This window comes from Peromyscus leucopus, unplaced genomic scaffold, assembly GCF_004664715.2.
Source record: "Peromyscus leucopus breed LL Stock unplaced genomic scaffold, UCI_PerLeu_2.1 scaffold_346, whole genome shotgun sequence".
In the NCBI taxonomy this organism is placed as follows: domain Eukaryota; kingdom Metazoa; phylum Chordata; class Mammalia; order Rodentia; family Cricetidae; genus Peromyscus; species Peromyscus leucopus.
In genome coordinates, this window is record NW_023505229.1 from 1 (window position 1) to 9,120 (window position 9,120).

Sequence of the window (9,120 nt, forward strand, 5' to 3'; positions counted from 1 at the left end):
AAATCTTTGACTCTGTTGATATTTTTTAAGGGAAAAAACTCTTACTCTAGGACTGGTCAAACTATAAATAATTTGTCTTTTACCTGATCCACCAGCTCTTTGAGTTCCTAAATTTGAGCTATTCTAATTGTGTTTTTTTTTCTATCCATATCACATAATCAGTAACAAATTGGCTCAAAGTTGACCAGACAGCTGTACCTCCTATCACATCTAATTTGGTCAACTCTTCTCATGGACGTGGATTATATCATGCAGTATGCATTAGAGGATATTTACTCATTTTATCTCTCCATTCCTACCTTCTTACAGAAATGATGCATCACTTTTCACTTTTTGAAAGTATATATTTTCAAAATATATTTTCAATATATTTTCAAAAGAAATGTCTCTTCTTATAAGTAAGAAAACCAATAGGCCAAAGGGATTTAAAATATGTAATATTCACAAATACAAAATCCCTACTCTCCCTTATTACTTCTCAAGTGACCCATTACCACATATTTCCTTTGGCTCTGGCCAAATTTCTGTGGTCCTAGGAAACAATTCCCTTGGCCAAATGTACTCAAAATGGCAGTCCCAGAGTTCTATGGCAACACTGAAGTGACTTTCCCATGCTGCTAATTAGCCACCTTTCCCTCTGTGGAGGTATTACACTTGACTTTTTATGCCAAGCCATGGCATAGGCTAGAGCTCGGCAGGTTCGGGTTGTCTAACTCGTGATCATTCCAACACTGATCCAGGTAGGTTAGGGGGATGGAAGCTGCCTTTTCATTACTTTCCCTAGTTAGCACACAAACTGCTGAGTTTCATACTGGGTGTGTGTGTGTGTGTGTGTGTGTGTGTGTGTGTGTGTGTGTGTGTGTGTGTGTGTGTGTGTTGTACTTTGCTCATTTTGATCTACCTATCCAGCCCTTCCTTGTACCTCTGACCATCCCACTGGTAGAAAGTGTCTTTGAGAAAAATCAGAATTTGAAGTGGAAACACATAGAGCAGAGGAAAATCCTAATCAACCAGAAGAAATAAATTCATTACGGAAATTGCAACATATTACCCATCAATTAAAGTGTACAAGTCAGAGGAATGGACAAAGTCATGAGATGTTTTGCATGGTAGAAAAAGTTTATTAGGGTACACAATATATCACCACAGGAAGTCTTACGTGTGCATCCCACAAAAGAAATAAAATAAGAGGTAAAGTACCGTCATCCAAAAAAAATAGTAATTTTGGACAACAGTAAAAAAAACTAGAATTTACATATATATATATATGTATATATATATATGGGTTGAAGGGCTAAATTCTAACTGTAAATACAATATTTGTAGGTATACAACAAGCTGTTAAGTCACATGCTCATATTGTATCATCATATTGGGATGATTAGCAAACAATTGATTAAACATTTATTGTTCCTATATAGTGAAACCTTCAAAACCCTCTCTTCTTCTAATGTCGTCCAAGTAATGTGTTATGATTCCTTGGCCACAGACACGACCCAAATTATAGAATAATCACAGCAAAATAAATGGGTGGAATGAAATAATAAATAAATCTGGGACTGGTGAAGCCAAAAGGCAAACATGCTTGCTCCAGATTTGCAACAATTTGTTCTGTGACTTAAGCAGAGTCCTTGACCTTCCTGGACCATTGTTTCCTTAGTTTAGAATCAAAAGAACATCACAGACACTTGGCAAAGTGTCACTGGGTGACAGCAGTCTTCCAGTCTGTCCTGGCAACACTGAGGACTCCTGTGGAAGCATTCAGTTCTAATGGCTTCTCCATACAACTTCTAGGACACTGACTGATGTCCTGGGCTCTCTCTGTCCCTCTCGGGAAGAAGAAACAGTGGAGAAGCTTGTGATGATTGTATGGAACTCTTTTGAGGAAATTTTTAGCACTATCCAGACACTCTAATTTAATTCAACTTTTTAATAACTCAGAAAAAAAAGTTTACCAAGAATAGCCAGTCTTTCCCTGAGCAGCTTCAAATGTTAATTTGTGACTTTAACAAAGACTCCAGCATTATCAGACTGCTCCATTGATGCTAATTTCACATGATTTAAAGTTCATTGCCTGTTTATGTTGGCCCAGGAAAGGATAAGCTGTCCTGATCACAGGAGGGAATGCACAGCTCTGTAGAGGTCTCTGAGGCTTGTCCTTCTCTTACACTTTACACTTAGCAGTGAAGTGTGAGCAGAGACCTTTGCTCTGTAATGAGCACAGTCTGAGATTTAGGACAGTACAAAGACAGTGGGACTGAGGTCCAAATCCTCATTAATAAACTGTATTCAGTTAACTATATGACTTCAATCTATTTTTGCTGAAGCATAGTCTGATGAACTTCACTGCCTTTTTATTGAAAATAGATTCTTCTATCAAACAATACACCCTGGACAGAGTTTCACACACACACACACACCATCCACTCCTCCTACCCTCCTCCTCTCCTCTTCCCCAGGTCCACTCCCCTCAGTTTCCCCATCAGAAGAGAGTAGGCCTCCAAGAGACAACAACCAAACCCAAGAAAACAAGATACAATAAGACAAGGCAAAATCCCTCATATGGAGACTGGACAAGGCAACCCAGCAGGAGAAAAAGAGTCCCAAGAGCAGACAAAAAGAGTCAGAGATTGTAACAAGAAGTTTCCCTGTGTCCCACCCGGCCCACAGCAGCTTATAAAATAATCACTCCGAGGCTTAATATTAATTGCAAACTGTTTGGTCTATGGCTCAGGCTTCTTGCTAGCCAGCTCTTTCATCTTAAATTAACCCATTTCTATTAATCTATTCATTGCCATGTGGCCATGGAGTTACCAATCTGCTGGCATGTTGTTCCTCCTTGGGCAGCTGGATTGTGTCTACCCTGACTCCACCCTTCTTTTCTCTGTATCTCTCTTGGATTTCAGGCCTGGCTCTTATCCTGCCTTACCATCGGCCAAAAGAGCCTCCTTATTAACCAATAGTGGCAACACATATTCACAGCATACAGAACTACATCTCATAGCACTTCCCTTTTTCTGTCTAATAAAAAAGGAAGGTTTTAATTTTAACATAGTAAAATTACATATAACAAAATAGTTATCAAGCAAGAATTACAGTTATAATATTTAGTCTATTTGTATTTGACAAAATTAAAGAAAATAATCTATCATCTATCCTATCTTTGTAAGTCTAAAGTTTCATATTTAATTTATCTTGTACCATAATGAAGGAAACCTGTAACCATAACTATCTAGTCTTCAACTCCATCAAAGACCCCAGAAGATATAATACTACCTGAGTAAACAGGAAGTGCATTGTAAGCAACTTCCAAAATTTTAGAAATGACAGAGACATCTGGCTGCCTAGACAGTCACCCAAAGTTCCTCTACAACACTGAGGCATCTATCTTCAGCCTACAGGCCTAGAGTCTCTGGCATACTTTTCAGTGAAGCAGAAAATTTGAACGACTATTCCACCTATTAGCAAAGTTCATCTGTCTCTTTCCTCTGTGTCCTGCAGAATGTCAGCAGTTTCTTCTGCAAAGCAGGAACCTGAAGGACCATCTCGCCTTGCGTTGGCAAAGTTCAGTGGTCATCTACCTATGGGTCCTACATGTCCAGTTTATCAAGCAGTCCAGGCAAAAGTAATTTCTTGCCCAAATGGCTAGCCTTCCACATTGTAAGGAAACTCCATAAGGAGTTTCTTCGATGCCCATCATCCTCTTTGAAGTAATTGGTGCTGCCAGGAGCAAATGTGTCTCACTGTCTTAAGATAAGTTCTTAAAACATTTTAAATACCATATCCTATAGGTCTTTGAAGTGTTTGAAGATTACCTATCTAATTGAAATATATCTTTGTATACTTTAAAAACTTAAATAACATGACTATAAGTTTGATTAACATAGAGGACTATTAATCTGTATTTTAATTATACATTACATTTTTAAATGAGATTCATAAACAATATCTGAAACAAGAGTTTCAGAAACATAGTATCTTAAACAAGAGTATAAATATATATAGTATAATAAAATTGACCTTAAATTTGTATTAATAAACCAAAATCCACACCAATGTAAAGTATTTTGAGATTAACAGTTGTTCTTTGGATTAAAGTAGACTTAATATCTATCTTTTTGTCATTTCTATATCAGGCCCCACTGAAGTTTGAGGAGAGTGACCCTCTGTCCTAGCATCAGCCTCACTCCCAATTCTGCCCTCTTTTAAAGTAGAGCCATTCTGTGAAACAAATAGAAAGTTTGAAACCTGGGGAACTGAGATTTAAGTAGAGACAGAGCATTGATTAGCTGGACAGTCCACCAACAATGTCCATACCTGCTTTCCAGATTTTTACAAACCATAGTAACTTATCCACTTTTAAACTTTACTAACTTGAAAAACCGAAAATTACAACACTCGAAGGTGAGTTATTTACCTAGTATCCTATGTCACATACTGAAGGCATTTTTGAGCCATTGAGATTGAAAACAGTGCTTTAGACAAAATAACAAAAAAAAGTTCTTTCATTGTCTACCTTATTCACATGAATATACATGTGAATATACTCAGGAATTTTGAACCTTAGAGGTAGAAGTGCTGAACCAAAGCAAACACCTTTGTAAAAACTCAGAAGGCATTTCAAACTTAACCACTTCATTTTTCTGCCATCAGGTGTGACAGTGCTTGCTTCTTCATCCATCCCCAAACCATGACATTTAAACTCCCATCTAATCAATAAGAAAAGGCTATTGTGTTGATATTTGGCATGCATCTAATTTGGTTGTGAATGAACTGAAGAGTCTTTACCTACAAGGAGACAGGTCCTCACCACATCTGCTGACATGTTTGCTCTCACTTCTTTGTGGGGATCATGACACATGGCTCTCGTTCTGGTTGTCTCTTTCATTTGGTATTTTCCATTATTTCCTCCACTGGGCGTCAGAAGGTATCTGCTTTAGAGTGTCCATGGCTTTTTTAATTTCTCCAAATCACAGTGAGTGCTGTAAACCTGAATCCTCTGCCCTTTTTTATCTCCTTGTCATCTGAATATAAAGATAAGAGAAATGTCCACCTCCAGGCCTGAAATGTGTATGTAGGCATTTAGTGTGATCTTAAATGTAATATTAATATGTGTTAAGGAATTTCCAAATTATGAAAACCACAGACACTTAAGAATGTCACATTTAATATCCAAAAAGCCTTTAGTTTGGAGTCATCTGAAAGCTTTGCCTACAAAATTTATTATTAAAATATAGCAAATACATTACCCAAGTAAATGGAAGAATTAATTAGCTTAGTATATTTTGAACAAAAAGATATATGAGAGGAATAAGAATTGTATTATTTGACCTGAAGTAAGCATGTTTTCATTTTTTATATTTTGAAATTATAATAATTACATCACTTTCCTCTCTCCAATCCCTTCAGTGTATTCCCCCCCCACCTTGCTTTGTTTCAAATTCGTGGCTTCTTTTTTTTCCATTGTTCTACAGATATACATATATATTCTAAAATACATAAATACAACTTGCTCAGTCTATAAAATGTTACTTGCATGTATATGATTTCAGGGCTGATCATTTGGTATTGGATCACCCACTGGGGGATTCCTACCTGGAGAAGACTATTTCTCCTGCTCTCAGAATTCCACAGTAGACAAATAATTGCTATTTTACTTAAACTGTCTACAAAGTCATGTTAGTCTTTCATGTGACTTTGTCAGTTGAATGCAGCTTGTCCTAAATCAGAGTTTCTCATTGTTCTCCTATTTCAGACAGCACGAGGGTTGTCACAGCCAACAAAGGCTATGCATGCAGCAAACCACTCTGTGGTGTCTGAGTTTGTCTTCCTGGACTCTCCAATTCATGGACAATCCAGCTATTCCTCTTCCTCTTTTCCTGTGTGTTCTACGTGGCAAGTCTGTTGGGAAATTTTCTCATTGTGCTAACTGTAACTTCAGACCCCCATTTACAGTCTCCTATGTACTTCCTATTAGCCAATCTTTCCTTTCTTGACTTGATATTTTGCTCCTCCACGGCACCCAAGATGATTTACGACCTTTTCAGAAGGCACAAAACCATCTCTTTTGGGGGCTGTATCACTCAGATCTTTTTCATCCATGCAGTTGGAGGCACTGAGATGGTGTTGCTCATAGCCATGGCTTTTGATCGATATGTTGCCATATGTAAGCCTCTCCACTACCTGACCATCATGAGTCCACAAAAGTGCATTTTATTTTTAGTTGCTTCTTGGATTATTGGCTTCATCCACTCAGTGACTCAGTTGCTTTTTGTGGTAGACTTACCCTTCTGTGGCTCTAATGAATTAGACAGCTTTTTCTGTGACCTTCCTCGGTTTATTAAACTTGCTTGTATGGACACCAATGCACTGGAATTTATGGTTACTGCCAACAGTGGGTTCATTTTCTGTGGCCTCCTTTTTAATTCTGATCGTCTCTTACATGTTTATTTTGATGACTGTTCAAAAGAAATCTCTGGGTAGTTTAGCTAAGGCTCTCTCCACTCTGTCAGCTCATGTCATGGTGGTTGTTTTGTTCTTTGGACCCTTAATCTTCTTCTACATGTGGCCATTTCCAACATCACAGCTGGATAAATTTCTTGCCCTCTTTGATGCAGTTATTACCCCTTTTCTAAATCCAGTAATTTATACACTTAGGAATAAAGATATGAAGGTGGCAATGAGAAGACTATGCAGTCAGTTTATTAACTACAATAAAATTTCTTAAATATATTGAAGACATATAAGCACACAAATTATACTAGAATTTCAGGTGGATATTGCTGCATTTACTATGTTATATTCATCCAAAATGTTTTCTGTACTAAAATTTGATATGCCCTTACTTGCTTTACCCAAACACTGAAATGAAATACCAACTAATAAATAGTTTCTGAAAGAGACTTGATGGGCTAGAGAGATGACTTGGTAGTTCAGAACACTTATTGTTTTTTATAGGACCAAGGTTTGATTCCCAGCACCCACACACAGAGGCTCACAACTATCTATAATTCCAGTTTAAATTAATCAAATCATCTCTTCTGGTCTCTGCTAGAACCAACATGCATGTAGTATACAAACATACTTGCAGGCAAATCACTCATACACATAAAATAAAAGTACTTGTCAATAAAAATCATTCACACTGAAAAACTAAAGTTGGTGCATGTCATTTCTCACCAATGATGTTATGTTGCTTTTTGTGGTAGACTTACCATTCTGTGGCTCTATTGATGAATGCAATAGTGATAAATGTTAAAGAATCTACTTGCAAAAATCAGTATGTGAGTTTTACATATTTATATTTTCAATCTTGAGAGTATTTTCAAATTTAATTCTTTTTTCTTTTTTTATTAAGAAATTTTTTATTCATTCTGCAATCCAACCACAGATCCCCCCTCATCCCCCCTCTCACTCCCCCCGGGGGAGTGAGATCACTGATCACCAGGGTAGGCCAGTTCAGGTATCCCCTCCACTACTGCTAGTAGTTTAAGCTGGGGTCATCCCTGTAGATTCTTGGGAACTTTCCTTGCACCAAGTTTCTACCCTGTCCCCATAATGTCTTCCTCTATCAAGATATCTCCCTCATTGCTCTCCCACTCAGTCCCTGTTCAAACTCAACCATCCTATTTCCCCAAACTCCCATCCCCCATCCCCTGCCCTCCATTGCCCCTCCCACCCCCAGTTTACTCAGGAGATCTCATCTATTTCCCCTTCCCAGGGTAATCCATGGGTCCCTCTTAGGGTCCTCCTTGTTACCTAGCTTCTCTGGAGCTGTGGGTTGTAGTCCGTAGTTTCTACTTCATATATTTTCTTTCTTTTTATTGTTTTATTTATTATTTATTATTATTTATTATTTATTTTCTGCCCCTTCAGTCTCTTGCTTGTCGACCATTTATTTGCTAATCTGACTTCCTCGAAGACAAGTAAGAATGAAACTGCATCAATTTTTTTTTTGAAAAAACAAATTTTAGTATGAAGAACTGTTCACTAGACATAAAGCTATGCTGAATGATTTTCACAGGAAGCCATTGCTTTAGATGAGTTCCCAGCAGCACAGACCAGACCAGAGAAGCTCACAGTGCTAATGGGGCCTTTCCTGGTCAAACTCCACTTCTAAACAGTTCAGTTTCCAAGCAAAAGGGAAAAAAGTCAGGAGATGGAAAGGAAAAAACAGAGCAAATGCAATGAGAATACATTCTCTTCTCATCATTCTTTTCCTTTGAGTCGTGTTTTATTCAGTATTTTTCTCCTCATGAAGCTAACTTTCTCCACTAAGATCATCAAACCACTCATTACACTTTACACATAAGGTGCTGCCCAATTCTAGAATCACAAATAAAAACTAATTATGTTCCAAATAAAATCAAACAAAATTTATGACCTTTTTGTTTTTAACAAGTGTTGAGTAGTTATCTGAGAGAGATGTAAATCTGTGATCAGAGGAGTAGCATTTTTAGGAAGGTGGGAAACAGAATGTACACCTAGAGCTAGGAAAATAAATAAGGAGAAAAATATCAGAATTATTAAAACTTAAATCAGCAGGATGATTAAAAGCTTGGAAGAAGGACAGGTGGATTGGGCTGTCTGGTGATGCCAGTGTGTCAGCTTAAAGAAAGATCTACAGGGAAGAACACAACCCTGAGGCAGAGGGCCACGCCCAGTTCATGTCTCTGAGGAAGGTTTGACTGTTCCTTTGGAATGGAATCAAGGAAACTGGGGTGACGTATAGTTGTAATAGAACAGTGGATCTCAAACTGTGAATCACAAACTCCACAGAAGTCATATATCAGAAATTTTCATTATGATTTATAACAATAACAAAATTATAGTTATGAAGTAGCAATGAAATAATTCTATGGTTGGGAGTCACCACAACATGAGGAACTGTATTAAAGAACTGTGGCATTGGAAGGGTGAGAACCACTGTAATAGACTCTGAAAGGAGAACTGCCAAGAATGGAAAGTTGGCAAACCCAGCTCCCATATCACAGAGAAGGAAGAAAAGTTCCTTTGAGTTGAAGACTCTGCAAACAGTGCAGTTTCTTAGAAAACTACTGACTTAGAATAGATCGTAGAGTTCTATGCTTCAAAATAAGTTATAAATTCCTTATTAAGTCC

At 37.6% G+C, this 9,120-nt stretch overlaps 1 pseudogene; it reads left to right on the forward strand.

The window, feature by feature from the left end:
• The first annotated feature begins 3,689 nt into the window (after positions 1-3,689).
• On the forward strand, positions 3,690-6,727 carry LOC114697484 (annotated as a pseudogene).
• The last annotated feature ends 2,393 nt before the right edge of the window (positions 6,728-9,120 follow it).